The following is a 19,023-nucleotide window of genomic DNA, read 5'->3' as shown; positions in this document are numbered from 1 at the left end:
GGTATGTTAAATTTATATTTAATATGGGTATATTAAATTAATAAAATTAAATTATAATTTCTGTGTAAAAATCAATTGAGTTGTATGATTGATAGTCACAGATTTTGTGTGATTTCTACACATAAGTTAGATCTCAGCAAAACCAAAACAAAAAGAACATTTAATGAGCACCTACCATGTGTCAGGAAAAATACAAGGCACTAGGAATACAGTGACAGTCGTTCAGGCTGACTCGGCAATAACTAGATTTCAACCATTTGCCTAACTTTGAACATTTGGGCTATTTCACATATTTCTACATGTGAATCAATAGAAGAGACTGTTAAAGAGAATATCAAATGCTTGATTACATGAACAATGTAAATTTTAAAAATTTCCCTCACTTCGTACTTCAAAAACTCCAAACCTAAACAGAAGTTGTGAAAATTAGCCCAATGAAAACCTACAGAGTCTTTGTGTTAGATCTTCCTCTCTGTGACCAAAATACCTGACACCAACAGCTTAAAAGGAGGAAAGATTTGGTTTTGGCTCACGGTTTTAGAGAATTGAGTCCATGGTCAATTGGCTCCATTGCTATGGACCTGTGGTGGGGCAGAGCATCATGGCGGCAGGGAGTGGCAGAGGAAGGCTGCTCATCTAGTGGCAACCAGAAAGAGGCCTGGTTAAATATTTATCTCTTCCCCTGTTTCCCTTCCTCTTTCTCCCTCTCTTCACCACTCACCATCTCTGTCTTTGTCTGTCGCCCCCCCCCCCCCCCCCGCAATCCTCACCTTTGTCTCTTTCTCTCCATTAGCTTGACGCTGGTTGATTCTATCACTCTGAAAGCAACAACATTTTGTTTTGTTGTTTTTGTTTTCTGTTAGTTACCCATTTTCCATTTCATGGCTCTCTACTCTTACTTTGATTATCTCTTTGTGTCTTCCTATGATTTTCCTGTGTTCTTTCTCATGTCTTAAGGTGAAAATTTAGATTGATATTTTCTCCTTGCATTTTAAACAGAATTTAATTTCCCCCTAGGTATATTAAGTTGCATCCCACAAACTTTGCCATGTTGTGTTCTTGCCTTCCTTCAGTTAAAAAAAATTATATTTTTGCTTGTGATTTCTATCCAAAGAATATTTAAAGATAGGTAGTTTATTTCTAAGTAGAAATTTTACAGATGTCCAAATTCCAATTTAATTCCATTTGAGTCTGAAAATCTCCTCAGTAAAAAATTAAACTCATTATGATTTTTAATTCTTTCAAATGTGTTAAGTCTTGCCTCATGGTCTAGCCCAGGGTCATGAAAATTCTGTGTGCCTTGAATAGAATGTGCTTTTTTTTTAGGTATATATGGAGTGTTACCCTATTTTTCTTCTAGGAGTTACCTAGTTTCTGCTCTAATTTCCAGGTCTTTGATCCATTGAGTTGATTTTTGTGCAGGGTGAGAGGTAAGGGTCTAGTTTCATTCTTCTGTATATGGATAACTAGTTTTCCCAGCAATGCAAATTTTATCTTTCTGCTGTGGAGTTCAAAAGTCTGAAGTGGGTCTCACTGGACCAGAATGTGGGTGACAGCAATGCTGCATTTCTCTCTGAGCCTCAAAGGAGAATATGTTGTTCTGCCTTCTCCATCTTAAGAGGCTGCTCACATTCCTTGGCTGCTGGCTCCTTCTTTGTCTTCAGAGCCAGAAAAGAAGTTGAGTCCTCATGTTGCTTCTCTCTGACCCCATCTTGTTCCTCTTTTTTTCTCCTTTTAAAGACCCTGATATTACACTGAGCCACTGGATAGTGCAGGAGTCACCCTATTTAACATATTCCGATTAGCCACCTTAATTCCAACTGCAGCCATTGCTCCTCTTTGCAGTGGGTTCCAGGAATTAGAAGGTGGACATCTTTGAGAAGCCATTACTGCCTGGATCAAACCTTGCAATTCTTGACATTTATGAAAATAATATAGATTCCAACAGGTTCTGTTGGACAGCTTTTTTGTCACTGTAACAAATACCCGAGGTGGGCGGGGAGAGAGATTTATTTTGGTTCAGTTTCAGAGGTTTCAGTCCACGGCCAGATGGCTGCATTGGAATGGGCTCATGGTGAGGTAGGAAATCAAGATGGAAAGGATGTGGTAGGGAAGAGCTTCTCACCTCATGGCAGCTGGGAAGCACAGCAGGGGATTGGAGTGGAGAGGAGAGGGAGAGAAAGGGAGAGAGCATCTGGGGGTGAGAAATGCCCCCAGGGACCCACTTGCTCTAACTATGCTCCACCACTGAGAGTCTCCATTCAGCTATCAATGCCTCATCTACTGATGAGATCAAAGCCCTCATGGTCCATCACTTCCCAAAGGCCCTACCTCTGGATATTGCTGCATTGAGGACCAAGCCTTTAACCATGATCTTTTGGGGGACATTCCAGGTCCAAACCATAACACAGTCTTATTGCATATCAGAAGACAGCAGGAAAGAACTCGACGCATGCCTACCTTGAATCCTGGCTTCCCCACCAACCAACAAGGTAAACTCGGGTAAGTAATGTAGACTACCCCCTCCACTTACAAAATAAGAAAGATGATACCGTATTACGAGACTGTTGGAGAAGGTGGCACCCACAGAATGTATAGTTCTGTTATGTGCCTAGTGAATGCATGTTCCTTCTAGTAGCTTCTAGGGGTCCAGTTTCACAAAAACTTGCTTCCCCATGGAGTAATATTTTTTTCTTCATGCTGCAGTCTGGCTGGGCACAAATCACGAGCCACTGAAGCAGGAACAAACTTTATTTTTGAACTGCAGGAAAACACTTCACATAGCTCCTGGGGAATCCTCCCCAACGCCAGGAGGCTTGTCCAGGAAACCCCCCCGGAAATATATCTCCCGGAAATCCCTCCTCCTGCACTTCCCCAACCAATGGGAACTCTCGGGGAATCCCCGGAAATCCCCACGAGAACTCCAATATAGTGCGAGAACTCAAAAGTTGCGGCAGAGGCGCATAGTAATGCCTCGCCTGTCAATCAATACTGTTGGCAAAATGCCAGGGGCCATACAGATTCGGCCGTGGCTCTCAGCATCTTCATTGATTTCTCCTACATTCTTTAATCTCTATTTTATTCATGTACTTTCCCCCAGTATAGCTCACAATATTTCTTATCCTTCATGTCTAACTCTTTTTAACTTGTCTCTTGGTCACTTTCCATCCCTACCGTGAAGTAGCTAAGACAACATAGAAGAGGAAAGGTTTATTTTGGCTTACTGTTCAGAGTGTTCTGGGTCATGATCAAGTTGACCTCTTTGCTTTGGACCTCGAGTGAAGCAGCCGCTCGTGGCAGGAGCAGAACCGCGTGTATCGTGAGCCAGGGAGCAAAGAGAGAGAGAGGATGGGTCAATGCCCCCCAATCCTCTTTGGAAACACACCCCCAGTGACCTCAGGACCTTCCATCAGGCCCCACACTCTAAAGGTTCCACCACCTCCTGTAGCACCAAGCTGGGGACAAAGCCTCTAGCCCATGAACCTCTGAGGGACACTTATCCAGCTTCAGCAACTTCCAGTTCATTTATTTGGATCACATTTACCTCCTTCTGTCCCAGATTTTTCTCCTTTTCCTTTTTCAAAGAAAACGTTAATGGCCTTTCAAATTCTTAGGAGAAAGAGTAAAATTTTAAACTTCTCCTGCTCACTCTTTCTCTTTTTATTTAATTATAAGACAGAAATATAAACACTTTGTCAAATGAGAAAGCCTTAGTTTTGTATATTCAAATTTTTTTTCTCTAAGGGACAAATAAATGAATTCTTCCACTCAACACAGATGCTCCACATCTAGTTACCAGGAGTCAGCCACAGAGAAACGTTCTGCAAAGAAAATGTCTATGATCTTGGCTCCATGTAGAAGGTCAGATGCATTATACCCCATGGCTTTGCTTTATTCTCACTTTTCTCCAGTTCTGCTTAACTACCGAGCATAATTTTCTCAAAATAAGATTTGAAGGCAAGAGTGAGGTTTGGGGCCCTTTGTTTGCTATGTTGGACATGTTTTCTTGGTCAGCCATACTCGTCAGCCCCCAGCCCTGGAGTCGGATGGTGGCTGGTGCTCATGGGCTGTGAGAAGAGACAGTAGTGAGGACACACCGAGGGTCCATTCTCAGGGAGCAGCACTGTCCCCTTCCCTAAGCCATGGGCTAGTTCCCTCTTACCATTATATCCTCATTGAACCCTTATGTTGGATCCAAAAACTGACCATATTTGTGACATGGGAAGCTACGTGGGATGGGTCATTTTATATGTCCACTGGACTAAGCAACAGGGTGATCGAATATTCAGTCAAACATCATTTTGGGTTTCTGTGAGGGTGCCTTTGGATGAGTTGAAACTTACACCAGTAGACTGAGTGAAGGAGATCCCCCTCCCCATGATGGATGGGCCTCGTCCAATTTGTTGAAGGCCCAAAGACAATAAAAAGACAAGGCAGAATTCTTCCTGCCTGATCATCTTCAAAGTGGAACATTGGCTTTTTCCTCCCTTTGGACTCAAACTGAAACATCAGCTATTCCTGGCTCTGGAGCCTGAGGACTGGAATGGTACCATCAGCCCTCCTGGGGCTTCAGCATGCTGACCGCAGACCTTGGGACCTGCCAGGCTCTGCAAACTCGTGAGCCAATTCCAGTAACAAACCTCTTTCCTCTGTATTACACACCCTATTTGTTTTGTTCCTCAGGAGAACCCTGCTAATCCACTACCACTAAGAGATCTCAAGAAGTTTTAAAGACTCAGCAATGCGCAGGAGCGACTCCTAAATGATGGCTCCCTGTGGGTAGGTCATCTTCCGAGACCCTGTCTCACTGTTTTTGTTTGTTTGTTTGTTTTGCTGTGCTAGAGATGGAACCCAGGACCGCGTGCACGCCAGGCAAGTGCTCAATCACTGAGCGACATTCCCAGCCCTATTTCTTATTTGTATGGTTTTTGGTTTTGTTTTCCCTCTCCCCACTGCCCTGCCCTGAGCTTTGGATTCTGACAAGTCTGCATATTCGAACGTCTGGGGTTCTCGTGTTCTCTGACATCAGTGGTCTGGCTGTATTACTAGCATATGCTGTGACCCTGGCCAATAAATCCCCTTCCAAAATCTTACTGAGTGCTGCCTATGTTCCAAGCAATAGGAGAGCCACTAGGGATTCTGAATCAAATGAAGTCATTCCTGATCCCAAGGAGTCTGTAGCCTAGTGGGGAAAATGGTAAACAGAACTCAGAAACCAGAAATTTATATAACCTGGTAAACAGTATATATGCAAGGTATCAGGAGAATACAAAAAAGCAATCCCCGATCCGCAATAAGGAAATCAGAAATGATCTTCAATGATGATGTCAGAGTGGAACCCTTAAAAAGTGGGGATGATATATGGGTGTTCATAGCAGCATTATTCACAATAGTCAAAATGTAGAAATGACTCCCATGTCCATCAGTGCATGAATGAAGAAACCAAATGTGGTGCAGACACATGGTGGAACATTATTCAGCTTTGGTAGGGGAAGGAAAGTCTGATGCACGCCACACTGCACATGAACCTAGAAAACATTTTGCCAAGTGAAATAAACCAGGACTAACATTATGATTTCTCTTGTATAAAGCACCTGGAATAGACAAATTCAGAGATAGAAAGCACAATGATGGTTGCCAAGGAACCAATGAAGGGAGAATGGGAGGTTAGGGGTCAATGGGGAGAATTTCAGTTTGAGAAGAGAAAAAAGTTCAGGACATTGACATTGGAGATGATTGTATAACATTATGAATGTACTTAATGATCCCCAAAAGGGTTAGAATGGTAAATTATGTGTTATATATATTTTAATATAATAGAAATTATGTACATATGTATTTTTATTTATTTATTTGTTTGTTTTTGCGGTACTGGAAAATGAACCCAGGGCCTCATGCATGCTAGGATAGAGCTCTACCACGGGGCTACATCGCAGCCCAATAATATTTTTTGTTCAAAAATAGGCACTAACCAGGAAATGGAGTCTGGTGGAGGGGCAGAGGGTGGTGCAAGCAGAGCAAAACAGAAATGCCAAAGCCCAGAATTGCAAGAAAGGGACCTGGGCAGGAAATGGCAAGCAGCTCCCAGGGCTAGAGTATGGAATGCACGACTTTGAAGGGGAGAGGTTATGAAAGTGGAGGCTGAAAAAGCAAACTGAGAAGATGACAAGGAGACTCTCAGAAGCCCTGGCAATGACTTTGAAGTCTGGACCTTTTCTGAAGACCATGGCACAAGTAAGAATGGTCCCTATTTCAACCTCCCGGGATGAACTCCTGTTGTCATCTTGGCCGGCTTCCCTCCAATTGCAATAAATTATGAATTACTTTATTGTTCCTGTAAAAATACTTATTATAAAGAATTCAAAGAGTCCTAGGCATGAAGAGATGAAAGTGTCTCATATTACCGCAAGCGGGTCACTCGTAAATAAGAACACCAACTGAATATTTTTAAATTCATATCGGTAGTAGAAATGGTAAACAAGCAAAATCACTTTTATAAACTTGGACTCATATAACAGCAGCTGCTTTTAATTTTTTCAGGCATTTAATTTTAGTTGAATTTATAAAAGAAACTCAAGCGAAGCTAAAGGCATCACTGGCGAGCACATAAGGGCATCTTCACCGGAGAGGTTTGTTTCCTGAGGTCCCTCTAGGAGGAAGGAGAGAGTAATTTTGAGAATAAGAACGAGGGGAAGGGGGGAGACAGAAGCATTGAGGGCTGAGGTTATTGTTTGCTTTTGTAACTTATCAATTTCAAACAATACTGAGCAATTTTCTGCTCTGAAAGATGAAAATGTTACTACATCTTCCATCTGAAGCCTGTGAATTTTGTAGGTTCTGTAATTATTTTAATAATTTCCAGATGTTCAACACTTTCATGAGGCTTGATATGTGTTCTCATAGTTATTTAGGGTTTTTTTTACAGCATATACTTATAAAAGTATATATATATATATATATATATATGTGTGTGTGTGTGTGTGTGTGTGTGTGTGTGTTTCATATTTTGTATTGGTACATTATAGCTGTACATTATAATGGTCAGATTTATTGTGATGTATTTGTACATACATTTAAGTGGACTCCCTATTCACGAGCCAGTCTTTTTTTGGGGTTCCCCAATCCCGATGAGTTTTGTCTGTCATTTTTTAAATCATGGTTTAATGTCAGTTGGTAAGGTTTAACTGTAAAACACTTTTTCAAGGAGACTTGCGTTATTGTCTGAAAATGCTGCCCGCTGTCCTTCCATTTCGATGACATCTTGACAGGGCATGATCATCTTCCGTCATGCCTTCCTTCCAATCTTTGCAGACATTACTCCATTGTTTTATGGCTTTGATTGTTGGAAGAAGACTGAAGTCAGCCTCATTTGTTTCTGTTGCAGCTAACTGGTATTTTTCTGGATGCCTGGAGAGTTCCTAGTTGGGTCTTGGCACCGAACCTTCAGTATCGAAACCTCTAAGAACATGGGGTATGCTTTTCATCTGCAGATTCAATTCTGTCTGGGAGATTTTATTTATTTATATTTTTCCCTTTCTTTTGCTTTTTTTTTTTCTTCTTCTTCTTTTTCTTGAGCCAGGGTCTGGCTGTATTGCCCAGGCTGTTTTGAGACCCTGGGCTCAATTGATGTCCCACCTCTGCCTCCCAAGTGCTGGCAGACCTTCTGTCCCCTTACTGACCCCCTACCCAGGGCCTCCCATGACTCTTCTGTTGGATTATCTGCATCTCTGCACTATATCTTTTCTCTTCTCTGCTTGTTTTAACATCTCTTTTTTATTTGCTTTCTGTTAGTTTATTGCCAGTTTTTCTCTGTGTCAGCACTTTGATTTTCAGTTAGGTCTAGTCCTTTGGTTTTCTAAACTGGGCACCTTAGTTTTCTAATTACAATGGCCTGCAGTTCGAGGAAATGGGCTGGGGGAAGGGAAAGGGAGGAGGCTCAGCTGTGGCAGGTGCCCTCTCTGCTGGAGAAGACACGTGGGCTCCCTCCACCTGGCTGGTGGGGGTGGGGATTAAAGTTCCCGCATGGAGTCACCTCCAGGTTCAGATGGTTCTCCCAATTCAGGTGCAGTCCTAGATCCTCATTTCTGCTACCGAATCAACTCTTTTTTGTTTTTTACTTTCTCCCGTTTCCCCCTTTCCTCTACCTCTCCATCTCTTCAGTCTCCCCCTTGACTCCTTATAAAGTGCTCTTTCTATTTCCGCCTTATGCTGCTGGTTGTAAAGAGGGAGAAACAGCAAACCCTTTGACTCTTGTTGCTTTACATAGTTATTAAAGGACTTGCCATTGGATGATTACTGTCATCTTGACTTGTCCTTTTCACTCTCTTGCTAAGCATGTGCCACATGGTGGTAGAGGTGCTAGAAATCAGGGACAAGTGACATAGTCTCTGCTCAGAGTTTATGGCTCATCCCCATATTCGATGCTCCAGGCATTGAATCTTCTCCACCTGCTGCCTGCTCCTGCCACCCTGCTCCAAGCCTTCATTACCACTTACACATATTACAGCCACAGTCCCCTACGTATTCCTTTTTCCCTGGGACTTCCTGATGACAAATCTTGCCAGCCTAACACGTTAAGAGAAACCTTCACAATCACTTGTCTCTGCACTAGAAATTATTAGTCACGACTTCTGACCACGCAAACCAAGCTCCTGAGCGCAGGTTTCCATCCAGCGACTGGCCCCAAGGTCTCCAGGTATAATCAACACTCTGGATCATTCGGTTTAACATCCACTGGAAACCCTTCTAGCACTCCTTCCTGAGCACACACGAAAGCTCAGAGTCATGTTTTCCTGAACCTTAAGTTCCTCCCATCAGATGCTCCCAAGTAATATTTTGATTTGTAGCTGAGACTAAGTGTACAGAATGAGAAAGTGGGCATGAGGTGTCCATGTTGCTGGTACAGGTTGAGCAAGGGGAGAGGGCTCTGGTTTGGAAGTGGTGACTTCCTGGTTTGTGGGCAGTTTCTTAAAGGGCCAGCTTGCTGGTCATCATGGAACCCTCTTGGTCACCCATCTCAGCAATGTGTCTAGGGAGTCTATCTTGGAAGTTCAGTTAAGAAACTGTTTACCCTTCCCATTATCTGAGTAGTATATACCACCATGTTCCTTCTGCTTGACCTAGCTATCATGATGCCTGGCTTCTGCAATTACCATTGGTTGAGTCTATCTGTGGGTTTCATACTCACAGATTCAACCAAGGACAGAATGGGAAAAATACGTCTGTACCAAACATGGCAGACTTCTTTTTTTCTTGTCATTATTCTCTAAATAATATAATCTATTTACATAGCATTTACATTGTATTAGGCTTTTTTTTTAATTTTTTATTGTTGGCTGTTCAAAACATTACATAGTTCTTGATATATCATATTTCACAATTTGATTCAAGTGGGTTATGAGCTCCCATTTTTACCCCATATACAGATTGCAGAATCACATCAGTTACACATCCATTGATTTACATATTGCCATACTAGTGTCTGTTGTATTCTGCTGCCTTTCCTATCCTCTACTATCCCCCCTCCCCTCCCCTCCCCTCCCCTCTTCTCTCTCTGCTCCCTCTACTGACATTCGTTTGTCCCCCTTATATTATTTTTCCCCTTCCCCTCACTTCCTCTTGTATGTACTTTTGTATAACTCTGAGGGTCTCCTTCCATTTCCATGCATTTTCCCTTCTCTCTCCCTTTCCCTCCCACCTCTCATCCCTGTTTAATGTTAATCTTCTTCTCATGCTCTTCGACCCTACTCTGTTCTTAGTTACTCTCCTTATATCAAAGAAGACATTTGGCATTTGTTTTTTAGGGATTGGCTAGCTTCACTTAGCATAATCTGCTCTAATGCCATCCATTTCCCTGTAAATTCTATGATTTTGTCATTTTTTAATGCAGAGTAATACTCCATTGTGTATAAATGCCACATTTTTTTTATCCATTCATCCATTGAAGGGCATCTAGGTTGGTTCCACAGTCTAGCTATTGTGAATTGTGCTGCTATGAACATCGATGTAGCAGTGTCCTTGTAGCATGCTCTTTTTAGGTCTTTAGGGAATAGACCGAGAAGGGGAATAGCTGGGTCAAATGGTGGCTCCATTCCCAGCTTTCCAAGAAATCTCCATACTGCTTTCCAAATTGGCTGCACCAATTTGCAGTCCCACCAGCAATGTACAAGTGTACCCTTTTCCCCACATCCTCGCCAGCACTTCTTTTTTTCTTGTCATTATTCTCTAAATAATATAATCTATTTACATAGCATTTACATTGTATTAGGTTTTATAAGTAATCTAGAGATGATTTATAATATATAGGAGGTTGTGCATGGGTTGTATGCAGACATTATACCATTTTATATAACAACTTGAGCATCTGTAGATTTGATATCTGTTGGGCATCCTGGAATCCATCCCTCAAAGATGTCAAGGAAGAAGTCACTGCGTTAATGCTGACTGACATACTATCCAATTTTAATCCCCACTTTTCCCCAAAACCCATCTGGCTAGAGTTCTTGCTGGCCCTCTGCATCTTAGCTTCCATCCACTTTCCCCCTGACCCATTTCCACTGGGTCCTCTCGTTCCAGATCTAGAGCTAGATCTCTGTTCTCAGAGTCTCCCTGTGGTTCCCACTGAGCGTCCCCAAAGGGAAGCACAGCACAGAGAGTGGGGCTATCATCTCTGCCCGTTCAACCACCAGTTGTGACACAGGGAAAACTCATCCTTAGTTCCCTCCGCTCTGATATGTGCAGGTTGGACCAACGAACACTATACTCTCTTCCGATTCTAAAGTTAAGACTCAAAACCTCCAAGAAAGCTACTTCCCAATTCAAGAGAGTCATGCTGCTCTTGAAGGTATTTCATTTTGAATTCTGTGACATCTTTATTTCCTGACACCTTTTTCTGCAAGGTTGACCGTGCACATGTGGAACTGTTTATTTTAATTGCTGGAAAGAACGTCTGTGCTGCTGGCAGAGGCAAGCACCGAGTGATGAGGAACAGAATCAGTTTTTTTTTTTTTAAACAAGGCCATTCCTTCTCGGAGTGTGGTCACTGCTTTATAGACAAAGTAAACAACTTGCATATGTTCAATTACCCAGCTTGTCTACTGAGACCTCCTGGCTACAGTAAGGCCTGATTGGTGATGATCCAAAACAAGCTCTCAGTACACGTTCCAAAGAAGGCAGACGACCAGACTCAGAGGACGGACACGGGGCCACGCTGAGCTTCATTAGAAGCTCTGCCCGTCAGCGCCAAGGAGCAAATGCTTATGGAGCCTGGGGGATGATTGACTTGGCAGAACAACTAGACCATTGTGTGAGATCAGACCCAGCCTTTCCCTTCAGAGTGGGAAATAAGATGTGCTCATCTCCACGCCACGGCAGAGGGTGTTGTGGTCGGGCAGTCAGGGTTCCATGGGGAGATGAACCCGGGCACCCTCTAGGCAAGTTCAGCAGGTCTCCCAGGAGCAGGGGAACGTGGGAAATGCTCAGCTATTTTTTAATGCTCATTTGTTCCAATGAAGCTTAGCCTGCTTTTTATTGAAAAGCAATGACCCTACGTTGCACAAATTTAACCATAATTACAAAATCCCATAATTACAAGTTTTTTATAGCAAATTTCTCTGATGGCATCCCTTTGTGGAACTAGATTGCAGTCTTACCTTTAATCAAAGGTAATGTACACAAATGGCCGACTGAAACTGCTTCCACCTCTTTCTTTACACAAACCTCACATGGACAACCCAGAAGCCATGGGTCCTACTTTAACTAATGCAGCAGGTGAATAGTATAGCTGGCTCAGGGTGACTGCACTTACTGTGTACCCATCTACTTTGATCTCTCAAGCACTGATGCCTTCTTTCACACACAGACACACATTCTGTCTTTGCCTCTATATATCTCTGTCTCTGTCTCTGTCTCTCTCTCTCCTGGGCCCTGACCCCTGTAGCCTGGGGATCTGATGTTGGCTGGTTCATACCGACTCAGGCCTGGCCTCTCACTAGGGGCCCTATTTCTAGTAATTGCCACTCAGCCTCCACCTCCCACAAATGGGCCAATTCATCTTGACCCCCACCTTCCAAAGGAGGGAGCTTAGGCAGTTCCTGAATAGTGCAGAGCATTGCCCATAACTACATGGGATCCCATAATTACAAAAGTTTTTTATAGAAAATTTCTCAGAATGTTTATTTCTCTCAATAAATTGTGGTACTAGTCTAATTTTTTGGTTGTTATTGTTACCATAGTGAAATACTCAAAGTAGGGTGACTTTATGAAGAGAAGAAGTTCATTTAGCTCACAGTTCTGGAGATTCAAGGGCATGGTGCTGGCATCAGCTGGGCTTTATCAAGGACAATATAAGAAGGTTTGGAGGAGAAAAGATTGGGCCTTAACCCACTCTGTGAATTCATCCCCTGGTGTGATTAACTGAGTGGTAAAGGGTCCCTGGGCGAGTGCCTTTGGGGTATGTTTTGTATGTGGCAAGTGAAATCCCTCTCTGCTTACTGGTCATCAAGTGAGCTGCTTCCCTCTGTCACACTCTTCCACCATATTGATCTGCTTCATCTTGAGCTCCAAGGAATGGAGCCTGCTGTCTAAAGACTGAGATCTCTTAGACGGTGAGCCCCTAAAAACTTTTACTCCCCTAAGGTTGTTCTGGTCAGGTCTTTTAGTCATAGCAGTGCAAAAGTTGATTAAAATACTAGTTAATCCCACAAACTAATTAAATGAATGTGGGCACATCATTTTACTTTTCCAGTGTCCAATTTCTCCATTTGAGAATAGAGATATAATAACTAGTTTCCCAGTAGGTTTTTGTCACTGCTGTGATTCAATGAGCTAATATCTGTATAGAACCCAACATATGGTAAGCGTTCACAACATGTGAATTCCCTTTCCTTTTCCTTTTTATAACCCACAACTATTTTTTTTTCTGATGTGTTCATAGGTGCATTTGGGAGGTGGATGGAGTATCTGTGCCAAACAAAGAAATATTAAAAAATAAAAAAAATGGGGCTTTGTGTTGCCTGACCCATTATTGCTCAGATGTCCAAAGTTGAAACAATGAGAGAGCCAGAAACTAACACTTGACAAATGGGTTAGCAGCATTAACTACAAATGCAAATGTGTCCTCTGCTCTCAGTTCCCCAAAACCATTATGGTGATCCCTCAACTTAGTATCCAAATACTAAATGCAACAGTAGCTGTAAATAGTTGAGCATGGTCTGCAAGATCATAAACAAGTGTGAAAGCCAGAAACTAATATTAGTGTACCACTTGCGCCCAGCCCAGGAACAGATGCTGAGCTGGGTAAAAATATGTGCCCACAATCAGGAACTTTCTGGTAAGCCTGAGGTACTTGGTCATAAAGCTCACAATTTCTTGTTACTGGTGTTAACTTTCAGCGAATGACCATGTTAGCAGCACTTCAAAAAAATATTTGACCATCAGAGGTAGAGTAGGGCACTTTGCAGTATAAGAAGCAAGTTTTATTCCTATCACCCTTGATCCTATGCATTCTTGTCCCAAGGAACAATGGGAATGAAATTTAGCAAATATTCGTGCGAAGCACATTGTGTGTCCAGGCATGCCTGTTGTGTGGGGGAAGTCAACAGCGATCTGGCTTGCGCTCTGCATTGATACTGACTGCATTGGTTTGCTGGAGCTCAATAATAAAGTGCCTCCAACTGGCAGACTTCAATATAGGACTTGATCATCTCACCATACTAGGATCAGAGACTGAGTGGTCAGCAGGACTGGTTCCTTCTGAGAGCTGTGAGAAAGAATTTGTACCAGGCCTCTCTCTGGCTTCTGATGATTCTGACAATCTTTGCTGTTCCTTGATTTGTAGATACATCACCCTTCATGTTTATTTTTGTGTATGTGTTTGTGTCCAGATCTTGCCTTTTTATAAGGACACCTGTCATATTTGATTAGGGCCCACCCTACCTCAGTGTGGTCTCTTCTTAACTAATTACATCTGCAATCATCCTACTTCCAAATAAGGTCACATCTATAGAAACTGCAGGTTAGGACTTCAATATGAACCTGGGGTGTGGGACATAGCACCCACTATGTGGCAAACTTGTGCTAGATGTTGAGAGTCAGAAAGATGAGTTGATAAATAGTCTTAACGTGATTTACCTGCAATCCAGGGTGGGCCAAGTCCTGCAACCCAGAAGACAGTCAAGGAGCAAGACAATGGAAATATGAATGAAGTTTTTTGGGAATATGAAGGAAAGAACCTCAGAGGAATGATATCTGAATCCTGAGTGAAGCACACCTTTCAACTGTATCCTAGTGAAGCTGAGGGGGATTTTGGTATCCAAGGCTTTGTTTACATGTTCTAAATCAGGTACCTAGCGATGTAATATAAAACTACTACATGATTATTGTTGAAACCAACAGGGTGTGGTATGTGAGTAATTTGATCTAGAACTGAAAATGGAAATGCAAGTTTATGGCCCAAATTCTATCTTTACAATTCATAGGAAATCCTAACCCCCTAGTATCTCTGATTATAAACAGTTTTATAGATAAGTCTATAAGGTGGGGCCTTAATCTGATATGACTGGTATCCTCTAAGATGAGGAGATAAGAACATCCTAGGAGAGAGACACTGGAGATGCTCAGGCACAGAGGAAAAGCCATGTGAGGACACATTCAGAAGACAGACACTTGTGTGCCGAGGAGGGGCCTCAGGAGAAACCAGCCTGCCAGCACCTTGAACTTGGAAGTTGAGCTTTCCGACTGTGAGAAAATGGAACTCTGCAGTTTAGGCCACCCAGACTGTGGTATCTAGCTCTGGCAGCCGTAGCAGACTAAATGATGTTATTAGTTCAGAATTTTTTTTGCGGGGGAGGTGGGGGTGTTTGATGACTTTGGTGTTGCTTCCTAATGTTTAGCTTCAAAACAATACACGAATATATCCCCTCTGTTAACCTCACTTCCTCTTCCCAGTTTGGGGTTGTGTGTGTGTGTGTGTGTGTCTGTGTGTGTGTGTGTGTGTGTGTGTAGGCATGTTTCCACGCATCCATTTATATGATTTCTTTTCAGTAAATATGGTACTGCACGTTGCATTTGGCAACTTTGGTTTTTGCTTAGTAATGTCGCTCTGAGATCTTTCTATATTTTTAATATCCCCTTTATTGATGTACGTTTAGATGGTTTCCAGGGTTTGCTATTAAAGTCTTTATTTTAAAATCATAACTCTTGAGGTCCAGTTGACAATTGAAATAGTTCAGTGTTTCTTTAAACTGCCTGGAGAATAGAATGGTTATCTTGAATAAACTGTCCATGCCTCAGAAAATTGCAAAAATAACTGAAGTCCTGAGTTTCTTAGGAATTCAGTAAAACCATATTCCTTGATTTTATAGCATGAATTTAAAAAAAAAAGAACCCTTCAATAGAACAGTGTTACTTTTTCCAACACATAGAACTTACATCCAAACCTAACTGGATTTCTAATTTATTAGTGTTTAACTTCCTAAAAGTGGATTGAATGTTTAGCAGACAGAGTTTGGTGGGTTTCTGTTTCTTTGGTCTGTGGCTATCGTCCTGGGGATGTAGAAGGCCTGGTAATCATTTGCATTTTATTGTAACCCAGTACAGGTCTGGATTCTTTTTAAATTAAAATCAATCTCTAAGCTAAGAAAGGCTGATATGATTTATTGTTGGCCTGAAGGGACATACCAGATGTGACAGCCCCTTGGATCTGCTATTACCTTTGAGAGACTAAATTCTAAGTGTTTTAAAATACTTTTGGAGCATACAATTGTTTTAAACTTCTTCCAAAGCAGTTTAACCATTCCATGAACGTTCAGTCAATTATCCCTTGTACATTTTACCTGCTCAATTTAGCAATAAACAACTTTTATTTGAAGTCTAAAACAAAAGTAAATATAATAATTGAATAGGATGTTTCTGAATACAATGAAAATCTAGAAATTGTATTTCAAAGTCAGTTTGGAAAAAAAAAAAAAAAGCAACAACATACAAAATGTCCTAATGCCATTTTGATACAATATGAAGTACCTATTAGATGGTGGTTAAAATATATAACTTTAACTAAAAATATTAGTAATTTAAAGATACTTCTTTCAAATATTTACAATATCAATTAAAAATGTGAACCTCGTGTTTCTGAACACAGTAAAAAATAAAAGCTTATATTTCACATCAACCTTCCCTTCCCTCCCTCCAGAGTTCCACCAGGTTCTCTGCAGATCCACACGAAGCTGCAAGTAAGGACTGTACAATTAGGACTCACAGGAGCAGCAATAGTAGCAGTATTATTGACAGAATAACAGGAGTGCTCACCCAGTTTAATAAATAAGACATCCACAATGAAAATTACATATAGATTTTTTGCTATTTTCAGGAATTTGAACTTATGGCAAAACTCCTTAGAGGTGCTCATAGATGAGATTTTTCTCTGTCCTCCTACTGGGCCAACCATCCTTGGAGACAAGAACAAGACAAAGAAGTCGCTCTTCTCCTTTTGATGTTCAGCTGGGAGCTAGCACAGAAGGAAGGGCCCCTCTGAATGGTGACTCGTTCAAGGGTTGGGATCACAAGTTAGCCTATGCAGCTGTGGCTTTGGTTTTGAAATTCCATATTAGTTCCAACATGGCCCCAAACCACTTTTCCTTCTTTTCTCTTAGAAAGGACGAAGCCAAGTTATTGCAAAAGTACAATGTCTGGTGGCTCCTTCTGTAGAAGGGAGGCGCAGTGGAGAGGGCTTTGGTGTCATACAGGCCTGGGCTCAGCTATGTTCTCACGCCTGCTTGCTGTGAGACCTGGAGAATTACTTAACCTTTTTGAAGCCTGTGTCCTCAGCTGAAAAATAGTATGGATACTACCCACATCACAGGGCCACAGTGATGGTTAGAAGAGACACAAGTCATGTGCCCCATGTAGGTTCCTTTGTTTTTTCTGGATATGTGACAGTATGATCGGCATTTGGACCTGATACACCAGCCCCATCAAGATCAGAGAAGATGGAATGCAAACACCTATTATCATATCTTGATTAACATGGTGCATCACATAATCGACATCTCAGTCAGGACAGGGGTAGGAAGCAATCACAGTTCTGTAACAAAAGAGAAATGTTGTCATGTTGTCAACATCAATTTATATTTATAACGAAATGTGAGAATTAATACTAATAGCTTTACCAGTATGGAACTTATAAAACAAAACAAAAATCAGTGAAAGCGGATATTCAATATTTCAGAGAAATTGTAAGCATATTATAAATAACAAGAAACATAATTGTCACTTTTCCCTCATTCAAGCATGAAATTATTAAAGACAAATTTATTAGAAATGAAGTGCTTGAGAAAAGAAAAGCTGTATAAAATGAACACTTAATCATGTTTAATTGAAAATAAAAAATTATATATTTTGAATTTTTTTCAGTTTAATCTTAAAAAACAAAGTGACTCAGTCATGTCACGGTTCAACAGTGAACGTATTTTTGTTGAAAAAATTGCAACCATTGAAAAAGCTTTCTTTCACCTTACACTAGGTAGAGAAATCACAAGGAGCTAGCTAACCCCAACTATCTCCTTAAACTCCATCTTTAAAGCATCTCATCTAGATTCCTCAAAAAAACTAGGAATGGAACCACCATATGACTCAGGTATCCAACTTTTCAGTAATCACCCAAAGGATTTAAAGTCAGCATACTATAGGGGTGCAGCCACTTCAGTGTTCACAGCAGCACGATTTACAGTAGCCAAATTATGGAGTCAGCCCAGAGGCCTGTCAAGAGAAGAATGGATTTAGAAAATGTGGTATATATACACCACGGAGTTTTACTCAGCCATAAATAAGAATGAAATAATGGTATTTGCCAGTAAATGAATGGAAATAGAGAAAATCATGCTAAGTGAAATAAGTCAGACTCAGAAAATATAAGGTCAAATGTTTGCTCTCAAGCTAGAGCAAAATAAAGGAGAGAAGGCAATGGGCAAAGGGATCAGATATCATAAAGATCTCCAGAACTGGGGGAAAAAGAAAAAAAGATAGCTTTGTTCTATTTGAAAACTAATGCAGGGTGGAATTCTCTAGGTGTTTATTAAGGCAAAAATTATCCCACTCCCATATTATTTAAATCTTTCAAAAAAAGTTTCATCAACAGAAATATATATAGTTCAGTACTCAGAACCAGAGCTTGGAATGACATACCCTTGGTTATCAACGATACCTTTAAACATTCGTTCAAAAATCATTCCTTGAGCACATAATACCTGCCAGATATTTTGCTAGTCGTTAAGAGTAGATCAAGAACGTGCTATGTCATTGTCCTTGCCCTTGGGGTGCTTATCTAATGTGAGTCATTATAAACAAATAATTGCAAATGGGGATTTGTCCTTGGAGAGAAATAACTGAGTGGTAGAGCAAAGAATGGTGGGATCAGCAATGGTCTTTCTGAGGAGGTGATATTCGGGTGGAGCTGAGGCATAAATGATAAGAAAAAAGATAACCATAACCAAGAAAATGGAGGTAAGCATTCCAGGCTGGAAAGGCCCCAGGGCAAGAAAGATTTTTGCATATTCCAGGAATTTATGGTTGACCCCGTGAGTGGTGCGGCGTGAGAGATCAGGAGACAGTCATGGGATGAGGTTGTAGTAGATTTAAAAGGGGTCAGAGCAGGAAGAACTTCCTGGGAATTTATCTTTAGGGCATTGAAACATCACTGAAGGATTTTAAGTTGGGAAGTGACTGACTTTCAAAGGACAGTTTGTGGGAAAATGGAGGGAGGAGGCAAACGAGGGACAGTGAGACCAGTTAGGAGGACGCTTCCGCCAACCACAGGAGACAGGACAGTGGCCTGGCCCCCGAAGGCTGCGGGGAGACTGAGGGCGGTAGGCTTACACCAGCTGCATTTTGAAGACTGGCCAGCAGAACTTGCTATTCAGTGAGAGAGGGAAGCACAGAAATGTGAGAAGTGCAGGGTGGCCCCCAGCAGGTAGGGACTTTGGTGACCAGGTGGGCGCTGGGGCCTCTTGCTGAGACAGAAACAAGTGC

Source organism: Marmota monax, unplaced genomic scaffold, assembly GCF_021218885.2.
Source record: "Marmota monax isolate L192 unplaced genomic scaffold, Marmota_monax_Labrador192_F-V1.1 WCK01_AAM20220418_F8-fsc00011, whole genome shotgun sequence".
NCBI classification, from domain to species: domain Eukaryota; kingdom Metazoa; phylum Chordata; class Mammalia; order Rodentia; family Sciuridae; genus Marmota; species Marmota monax.
This window is presented reverse-complemented; position numbering follows the sequence as displayed.